Source organism: Parasteatoda tepidariorum, chromosome 1 (genome assembly GCF_043381705.1).
Source record: "Parasteatoda tepidariorum isolate YZ-2023 chromosome 1, CAS_Ptep_4.0, whole genome shotgun sequence".
NCBI lineage: Eukaryota > Metazoa > Arthropoda > Arachnida > Araneae > Theridiidae > Parasteatoda > Parasteatoda tepidariorum.
In genome coordinates, this window is record NC_092204.1 from 86980296 (window position 1) to 86991134 (window position 10839).

Sequence of the window (10839 nt, forward strand, 5' to 3'; positions counted from 1 at the left end):
CAGTTACGAGCCGAGCCTCAGCCGCAGTTGATACGAGGCTACTCTGGCTGTTGCTTCCATAGCTGAAGCTTGGCTTTTACATTGCAATGCTGCAGCATCCGTGGGGGTGGGGTGTATGCTCAGCTCAAACGTTACGTAGCCTTGCAGTGATCGCGGTTGTTTGCTCAGCCTGTTGAAGTCTATGCGAGGCTACGTAACGTTTGAGCCGAGCATGCACAGCGAAGTCTTCTGTGCAAATGCTTCCTGAAGAGTTTTAAAGTTCCACAAGTATCCAGTACCCAAGTGTTGGATATGCATCAAGTGAATGACGAATCTCAAGGGAATGAGGAAGTCATGGGAATATTGGATGGAGCCCAAGTGCCTTGTGATGAAACAGAAGTGCTGGATATCCTTAAAACTTTAGATGAATCAGAAGTGTTGGATAAGCCTCAAGTGTTTATTGAATCAAAAGCATTGGATATGCCTCAAGTGTTTGTTGAATCTAAAGAGCCCCAAGACGTGTTTTTTAATGTGGATTTTTAACTCATTGCACCAAAGGAGGATCAAGAATGGGAAAACATCCGAGACTTTTTATACAATTTTTCGGACTCTTTGGAGGCTTTGGATTTACGTACAGTTATGATACCCTGTTGGAAAAGACAGTATCCATTTAATCCAGGAAAACCCTTGGATCAATAAAAAAACAAAGGAAACGCATATATAATGTAAATATCGCATAGTATTGAAAGTATTGTGTTGTGTTGTAAATTTGACTGTATTGTATTATAATATAAATAAATAAAACCCTGGGGTTTATTTTCTTTCTATACTGTTTGTCATTCTTTAAGATTTCATTTCTTGTCACATGGCCAAACAGTCAGAATGCCGCACGTCATAACTCTTCATCCTTTTTCGCGTATAAAAGGGGATTCCCTCCATCATCCCATCTAATATGTTTAGTCTCTCTAAGATGGATCAGTTCATGACAGAACAACTCTCATCATTACAGATTTTACAGACAGAACATAATTCTCGAATGCTTTCTATTCATGGCCCACACTGTCTCAGATAAACATGTGAACAGAAGATATGTAAAAGTTTTTGTCAGTATCATCAGTCGAAAATGTCAATGGCAAAAAGAATGTCACATCTCCCAAGATTATGAATATAGTCTAGTACCGTGTCAATTTTTGTTGTTGATGAAGGGATTGGAGTCAATCGAAATGCAACTCTAAATTTTTGCCTGCAATCTGTCTGACAGAACCCTGAAAACCGAAGGAACTAAAACTTACCCCCTTTTTGCCCTAAGTGGCATCTACACCGGATATATCTGGACTGTCTGGGTTTTCTCTGAGAAGACATTTACTCTACTCCTCTTTTGGTCTTCGATTTTATTCAGGTCAACGGATTCATAGACCTGGTCTGACTTCGTCAGGCCAGAAGAGGATAAGCAACAACAATATACACCGAAGAGCCATTGCATTATGACCACCCTGCTAATAACATGTAGAACCACCTTTAGCCCTCAAAACTGCTAGCACCCGCCGTGGCATTGATTTCACAAGATGCTGATAGGTAGTCTGAGGTATCTGGTACCAAATGCTCACCAACTGGTCCTGCAATTCCCTCACATTGCGAGGGGGTAGCGTGGAAGCACGAATTTGGTTTTCCAAGTAGGACCACAAATGCTCTATTGGATTAAGGTCAGGTGAATTTAGGGGCCAAGACATGACTTGAAAGTCACTGGAATGTTCCTCGAACCAATCCATGACGATTCGACCCTTATGACATGGTGCATTATCCTGTTGGTAAACACCATCCCCCGCAGGAAAAACTGTTGCCATGAATGGGTGAACCTGGTCTGCAACTATGTTCAAGTAGCTTACAGACGTCAGGGATTGTTCTATGAGGATTATGGGTCCTAATGTGCCCCATGAAAACATTGTTCCTGAGCGAGAAATCATGAAAACCTGGGTGAGCCCACTGTTATAAATGGAGGGTTTGTCATAGTGTAATGGCTCTTCGTTGTACATATAATAGGTGATTTTCAATGTATAACAATGCAAGATGGGTGTTTTATAAAAAGCATATTTTTTCATTTCTCTTAATTTTTCATGAAGAGTTTTAAGTAAGAAAGTACACAGCGTTTATTAAATTGACATTTCAATTAATTTTGTTCTAGAATGTTACTTCAACATTATATATTTTTGCTAACATCTCATCATTAGATCTGTCCACCTTGAAAGATGTGATGGGTTTTGCTGTCGCCATGACACTGTCTCTTCTGAATTCACCACTGGTAAGATATAAAGACAGAACTGTGAAGTGGAAAAAATCGAAATTTTCGAATGCAACAGCATACTTTTCTGAAAGCTCAACTCCGCTTTAAACTTATTTAAATTTTCATAAATGAAAAATAAATTTAAAAAAAAAAAATGTTTCCTGAACAAACTAAAATTGTGAGAATCTATAAAAAAAAAAAGAAGAATTTTTTTTTTTTCTTCTGAATTTTAAATTTTTTCTACGTATACTCATGCAGATTTAAACATCTTAGAACCATATGATTGTTTAGTGATTATTTATGAACTAGGACAATGGTTCCCAAATGATTCCGTGAAAGGGTCATACTGGTTCTGACAGTAAGAACATTTTTTTGAAAACATTAATGATTTTTTAAACATTTAATTGTACTTATATTCAACCAATAATTCAAAATTTACTTATATTTGAGTACTACTTTACATTACTTTATATTTGAGTTTTTTTTTATGAAATTAAATGACAAAATAAATAATTATCAATTTTTTTCTTTCTTATTAAAAAATTTTAGTATTCTAAGAATGTCCATTTATGTATAAAAAAAACTCCATTAGCATTTCTCATCGAGCTTTTCAGTATATAAAATAATCTATATTAATATTAATTATATCTTTCTAATAATTGCTTTCTAACATTAATAAGCAGTTTTTTTTTTCGAAAACTAAAGTTTAGTTCATTTTTCTCATTTTCAGCTTATGCATACAACAACGAATTCAGATATTGCTCATTTATCTAAAATAAAACTTAATTTTTAATTCATAAAACAATGATAAAAATCAGCTTTTACACATAATATTTTTTAAATAATTAGTAATCTTTTTCTGGTAAGTAAATTTGCAATTGCTAAAAGAAATTTAATTTCTAAATTTAAGGCTCCGCCAAAAGAGACTCGATAATGTAGGGTTCCCTAACCGGAAAAAAATTGAGAACCGCTGAACTAGGAAACTGTTACAAAGGAAACTTTATATTAATTTACTGTCCCGCAGTGGACTGATCGTTAAGACACGGTTCCCAGCAGATCACCGAAGTCAAGCATCACTGGCTGCGGTCAGTGTGCGAGTGGGTGACCACTTGGATCAGTCTGCGTAGGGACCGAGGGTGTGCGGTATTGGTCCTCGTTAAACTGTGCTACCGTAAAGTGCTCGACTTCGCGCGCTGGTCGTCGGGCTACCGAAGCGGGGGTGCCATCCCCTCCGCAGTCTTCATGGCATGTCTTCGGATCATCTTCAGGGATGTTTCCCAGACCGTCGCCAATAGCCCATTGTGCAGTTCTAGTGCGACGTAAATTAACAACAACAACAATATTAATTTACTAATTTATTTTATTAAATTTTAAAATAAAAAAATCAATCAAATCAATAATTCAGTAAATCAATCATGAGCTCAAAGACGTTCAACTGCCATAAATTTAACTGGAGGTAAGTTATAATTTAAATGATTACCCTGCTATTAATTTAAGTATAAGTTTCGTTCACATAAAAACAAATACTTCTCTAAATATTTTTCATGAGATCAAAAATCTCTTTTTTCCCCCCTTCTAAGGATCTGACAACTTTTAACTATCTATAGTCAAATAAATGTTTTCGCACAGTCGGGGTACACTGTTAGAATTTTCATTCTAAAATTTCGGTAATATAACCGGCAGCAATGTGTCCATCCAATTAAGCGTAAAGTTTACGGTGAAGAACATTTTTTACCTTTACGCTTTCGAAACCGCTTACAACTAAAAGGGTTAAAAAACCATGAATACAAAACTGTGCACTTTTTTAACCATTTCCAACTATCTCGGTTTCAAAATCGTAAAAAAAAGAAATTTTACTGGACATTGTAGCTAGGCTTTTCGTTAGGTAATGGGCATTGGAGTTTGGTTGTAGTTGTGTTCTATCAAATGAACCGAATAATGGGGTTTAGTTAGTTTATCTGGTTGTTTCACTTATCGTAAGAAATGGAAAAATATTAGAATTATTTGCAACTTTACGGTGCTGCCATCTATGCTTGAATGAGAGTATTGTATTCTAATAGTCCAGGGCCACAAATTGGGAAGTGCAGGACACTCTTCACGCGTTGAAGGGAATGGAGGATCTATTGTGGTTGTCAACGGTGACTCGAACCCCGTTCTGTCGGTCATGAAATTGATAGATTAGCCCTCTCGGCCATATCATGTGTCCAGCTGCAACGAACTAAGTGGTTTGATTTAGTGAACATAGTTAGTGCGATAAAATTCTGGTTGCTTAACTGTATTATGAGAAAACAGTTAACAAACGGTTTTTCTCAGTTAACACTTTAAATACCATCATATTTATGGTTTTTTTACTGTTTTGTTTGGATATGGTAAAATAACAATTAAATAAATTGTTATTTTACAATTTTTTCGAGACATTTCTAACAAAGTTTAATATAACTTAAGTGTAGGACATAATAGGATTTTTTTCAATGTATAATAGAACATATTTGAGCTAAAACGATATTGTTGCTAACTAAATATTTCTATACTTATGGGATTTTATTGACAGAATTTTTGAAAAAGTTAATATCAGCTAAAGTTAAGTAGAGTGAAGAGTCAAGTAGGTATCTGACGAAATTCTTCTCGATAAGCAGAATATGATCGAACTTTTATCTTTTCGCGAAACATCTGTTACAAACTTTTGACGTTAACACAGTTACGAAACTATTCAGCTCAATAATGATAAATGAATAAATACATTGCGTAACATTGTTTAATTGATATTGCTTAACTAGCCTTGTACATTTCTATTGAAACAATAGGTTTATGATGTATCGCATTAATTTTTGAGTTTGTGAATTAAAGTATTCCAATAGTCTGCGAATTACCAATTCTAAAAGACTTTCGATGAATAATTACATTGATTCATTAATGTAAATAACTAATCTCTTAAACTAGGGGTCATTCAAATATTACGCAAGAACGTATACAGAAGAGAAGATTTGTTTATTAATATTCTTGCACACTTTTATTATGATGAGCACTCACTTCCGAATGCGATATTTGTAATAAAGCATTTTTAATTATGTTAAATAGAATTAGCGTACTGAATTGTGAAATTATCAAATAAAGTTACATATAGAGAAATGTTTAGGAATCAGAACATTGTAAATTTGCACAAAAATATGTACCAACTTAGTATAACACTATAAATGAAGACCTTATTAAGACCGATCTTATTAAGATTGACCTTATTAAGACAAAAATAAAATAAGTAAATATATAAATAATGAAGTAAAATAAAAATCGAAATTGAGGTGTAGTAGTTGATTTTCGATAAAATAAAATGGATTATGTGTGTCTTGTGTTTTTTTACTTCACCACACTCAGATTAAAAGCGAGAAATTTTTACTACTACTTTTTTTTATTTCTCTAATATAAGAATAATAGCAATTAATACATAAATAAATAACATAAGTCAAAAAAGTGAGAGGTAAAAATAAATAATGAATCCCTCAAATTATTTAGTCATTAGGATTTTTTGTATTTTGAGCGAACTAATTTTTCAATATATATTAATGAAATATATATTGAAAAATTAGTTCGCTTGATATTATTTTTAAAAAAGTATTTATGAAAAATATAATGTTAGCGATTTTCTTTTTCCTTTTTGCTTTCCTTGCAAATTTTTCGGAAGAGAAAAAGAAAAAAATTGTAATTTTTCTTCAATTACTTTTTTTTTCAATACATTATTTTGAAATATTACGTTTATTAAATTGTCCTATTTAAGAAACTATTTGATCTTTTTTTAAGCGTTGTATTTTATCATTTAAAATTCGTATTTTGGTATTTAAGTTATGGAATTAAAAAAAACGTTTCATAGTATACAAAATCACAGAAAATAATAAATAAATAAATGCTCAAAAAGGAAGGAAGTTTATTCCAAAAGGGCATTTTTGTGTCGAATTTTGAAACCAATAGATAATTAGACATAATTATTTAATGTAGATAAAGTCTACCCAATAACTTGCATATTTTTTTTAATTTATTTTTTTTTACTTATTAAAATTTTTTCCATTGTGTGTTTTAAGCACAGTTAAAAATTATTTTAATTTATTTTTATAATTTCAATTGATTAGAATATATGAATGAAATAAATGTAATATTATTGATAAAAATTTTAATTGATTTTAAATTCTCAATTCGAATAAAAATAATAGTTTCATTTACGCTATTAAAGCTGTTGACAAAGTTTTTAATTTATTTAAACACAATTTAAAATGATAGTAGTTAAATTCCTATCACTATGCAGCCTCGAACAAGGGTCATGACATTCGCCAAAATTAAGTAAGATATGAATAAGGAGACGCATTGTATTGCCTAACTTTATCGTAAACATGAAGATTTAATCAAAATAAATGCTCGAAAAACCAGGGTGGTAGCACTGAAGTTTCCCAACGAGGTGGTAAACAACTGTACCTTATCATTGAAAATGCTATGTTCGAAATGATTCTATGGGGGAAGGGGGAATCTAGAATACCAAGTTCGATTTGTTCTGGAATTTTTTATCAACATAACTTTCATGAAAAAATAAATAACTACGTGCGTTGTTCACGTGAATTGTGGCGAATAAATAGGAGCTGCATTTACCAAAAATGTATATTCGAAATTAATTCGTCTAATAGCTTGTGACTATATTTTCTGTCTACTATATTTTCTGTCTACTATATCTTCTGCCTTCTAGATCATCATATACTGTGAGTAATAATATTCCATTGATTAAAGATAGAATTATTAATTTTTATTGCATTTTAAACCGTCATTTTTCGTTAGAATTTCTTTTCCGCCGGCATTAAAGAGTAATGATAATTCAAAACTGAAACTATAGTATAAAAACCATATTTAGAGAACTTAAGATAAAAAACCGCTTTCACAGCTATCGTGAGTCTGTTATCTTTTCGTTGAGAGAGTTTGGCCACCTAAGCTGAAGCTCTGAGTTATCAATTCGATTTTATACTACGCGTCACAAGCAACGCCCATTCTTAAGAGATAAAATCAGCTTTTTCATTGATAGAGTTTGGCCACCTTTTACACTGCTTAGAATATCGTTTATTTTTATCAATTACGAATTCCTTGAAAGTTTCTATTCATGCTTTACTTTTTAATCTTTTTTTTAATGATTTCTTTTAGCTAATGCACTGCTTTATTTTAAAGAGGGAATTAAAATATAAACTTTTATATTGTTAGCACCACTAAGTGTATCATTTTTTTTATCAATTACGATATATTTTTATTTTGTCCATAATTCTAAAAAATCGTTTTCATTTTTGTAAATTCAATTCTTTGAAATTTAAATTCCATGCCTTAATATTTTAAAGTATCTATCGTTTAATGGTTTCATAAGCTAATAAATCGCTTTATTTTAACACAAAAATATAAAAAGATTTAAAATATATATTTCTTTATTATCAAAATTGCTAGAATGGTGTTTATTTTTTAATCAATTAATTATTTCTTGAAAATTACACTTCATAATTAAATTTTTCCTTTAATGATTTGTTTAGCTAATGCATCGCTTTATTTTGAAACAAAAATAAAAGTGAACTAAAAGATATGTTTTTATATTGTCAATAATACTACAATATTTTTTATTTTTTGATCAATAATGTATTCTTTGAAAATTCGATTTCATATTTTAATTTTTTAATCTTCCTTATAACGACATATTATACTTAGTTAATGCTACGCTTTATTTTAAAAAAGAAATCATTATACTACAATATTGTTTATTTTTTGATCAATAATGTATTCTTTGAAAATTCGATTTCAAAAAAGTTAAGAAAAACTTTTGGTTCTGCGAATAAAAACGGCCTGAATGTATATTTTCTTTTGTGCATACAGGGTGTTTTATAATGACCGCCCATAATGCATAGTTTTAGAATTATTGTAAAAATATAGACAAATAATATGCACAATGGAGGTCACAAACTAATATTTATGAGAGGAAAAACAAAACGCTATCAAATCACTAGTGAGGAAGACGGGATGAAAGTTAGTTTGAATTTGGGAACTTGGATGTGTTTTAAAAAATTACCTTTCAACCCCTTATTGTTTCTTCTGGCAATCAAGCAGGTTTTACCGTTTTCAGTTCATCAGATAGCATTTTCCCCTCTCTTAAATATTAATTTGAGACCTATAATGTGAATATTTTTTAACTTTAATTTCTGAAAGGAAACCTAAAAATACATAATAGCCGTTTGCATCAGTTTTTAAATAACAAAGTAAATTTAACAATAACTATATATGTTCTTTTGAAGAAAAATCACACGCGGATTTTACTATCACTTTAAATTGAAGTAAAAAATATTATTTAAGACTGAGATGTAAGGCTTAAAATAATAAATTTATGACAACTATTGTAAGCATGGATTCAATATAGACGATTTTTTTAAGCATGTAAGCTGATAATAGAACTGCAAAATCGCTCGAACTTTTCCTATTTCGTTCCTCAAGCGATTATTTCTATAATTTATAGTTTGCAATTCGTATTCGTGTCGATCAATTTTATTTACTAATAGAGTATTCGTCTCATTTACTGTCATTTAATTATTTTACACTCACGCTAGTAGCTCTCGGTTTTTAATTTATATTATAATATTATTTTAATGTATTTTACTTATTATATATATTAACTTATTTTATATATTATTAAAATATATTATTTTAATATATTTTAATATAATATNATATATATATGGAAAAGTAAGGGATCTTAATTTGACAATTATTGATATAATTTTTTCATAAATAACGATATATTACTTTAAGTTTTTTTTTTAAAATCCTTTTTAGCTGTCATTGTTTATGATTTCTCAATTATCAACAAAATTTGGATTTTGTTAATATTATTTATAGTTTTAGATTATTTTAATCCTTAATTTACTCTTATTAACCTTAATTTGTCTATTATTGACCTAAATTATCCAACTTAGAATTATTTTTTTAATTCTTCCTCGTATATTAACTTACAACTTCTAAGGTCTATCATTTTTGGACTCCGTTCTTTTACAATCACTCCAAAAATACATGTTTAATATGTATCCAATATATATTTATGATATACCTCATGTACACATACCTATGATAATAAAAGGGTAGTCTATTCGGATATTGGGACACTTTAAATATGAATCTTATTTTAGTCATTCAAATTACTACTAACATGTAACAACACTAATTTCCTAACTTAATTAATTCCATAAGAAGGGCTATGGTAAGTTTATGTACTCGTTTTATTTTCTTATATTTTCATGTATTCAAATTTAGCCCCTCTCCCTGTACAATCAGTAAAAATACCTGAAATTATTCTAAATCCTATAAATTATATGATTCATCAATTTCATAACAGTATTCGCAGAAAAGTGTTTTGTAATCACTGCCCTGAGTATTTTTGGAATCAACATAAGCATCATAGAAAGAACTCACCCTTTAAGGAGGCACGATTAATACTTAACCCTTTCAAGGATAACAGCAATCCCACATATTTTTGACAACATTGTAAACCACTAAAATTATGATAGTTTTTAACTCTTAAACAACACTGCTTTTAATCAACCACTTTTCACTTTTTAAAAGTTAAAGATAAAGCAGGATAGATCTACTAATGGACATGCATACGATGACCATGATTCTTAGGGTTTTTCCTGCCTTCATTAAAATATTTTGCGCTTCTAAGGATTAAAAATAAAAATTAATACCCGACTAATCATAAATTATTAGTGTAAATGTGTTAAAAGAACAAAAACCATTTTATTTGGTTACAAATAAAAGTACAAAAACCATTTAAAAATAAATAGGAGAAAAAAGTACCCGAAAAAAAACCTTTTTTTGCAAAAGGTTTCTTTTCGTTTTCATAAATTAATTAATTATATATATATATAACGTCGTTGCCGAGTGGAAGGATTAAAACAGGTCTTAGGCCGGGAAGGAGGGTACAAAATTTATTTATTAATTATTAGACAGAGCAGTCATGAGAAAGTGAACACGAAAAGTTGCGTTCCTTGGTTATATGTTAGGGAAAATCTTGTAAAGTAAAAACCGTAAAATCTCTTAATTTAGGGAAGGAGGGAAATCTTAGTAGTTGCTACTGGTTTATGAAATAGATCAAGCGTTTCCCACAGACAGCAAAGGGGAAAATGTCCTGCTTTTAATTAAATGCATACTTGAGCCAAAAATAGATTTAAGAACAGGATGTGACTTTTAAAAGTGTGAGAAAGTATTTCGGTTAGAATAATTAATTAGGATAGCATAAAAAGATTAACAGAAGCTTTTTATGTTACATATATATATATATATATCGTATATATATACAGGTGGTTATCAAAATCTCTTTATGAAGGTATCTCCTAACTGTAATTGTTGACACTGGAGAATCCAGATGCTGATTGAGCTCTGCGGCTCTTTAGCTGCAGTTGTTTTCTTTTTAGACATTACAATCCGCTTCAATACCAGTCGGTCTCTTTCACTCAGCTTCTCCTTCCGTCCACTATTTTGCTTTGCTGAGCTTGTCTTTCCGCGCTGTGTGTATGCTGTCATGA

General features: G+C 30.6%; 1 protein-coding gene across 1 annotated transcript in view; it reads left to right on the forward strand.

Annotated features, from left to right (window-relative positions):
- Positions 1–6793: 6793 nt before the first annotated feature.
- Positions 6794–10839, forward strand: part of LOC107455109 (sulfotransferase 1B1) — a 5913-nt gene continuing 1867 nt past the window's right edge. The window contains exon 1 of the mRNA XM_016072557.3: positions 6794–6999. The gene's annotated coding sequence lies outside the window, so the exon portion shown is untranslated. The remainder of the gene's footprint in view (positions 7000–10839) is intronic.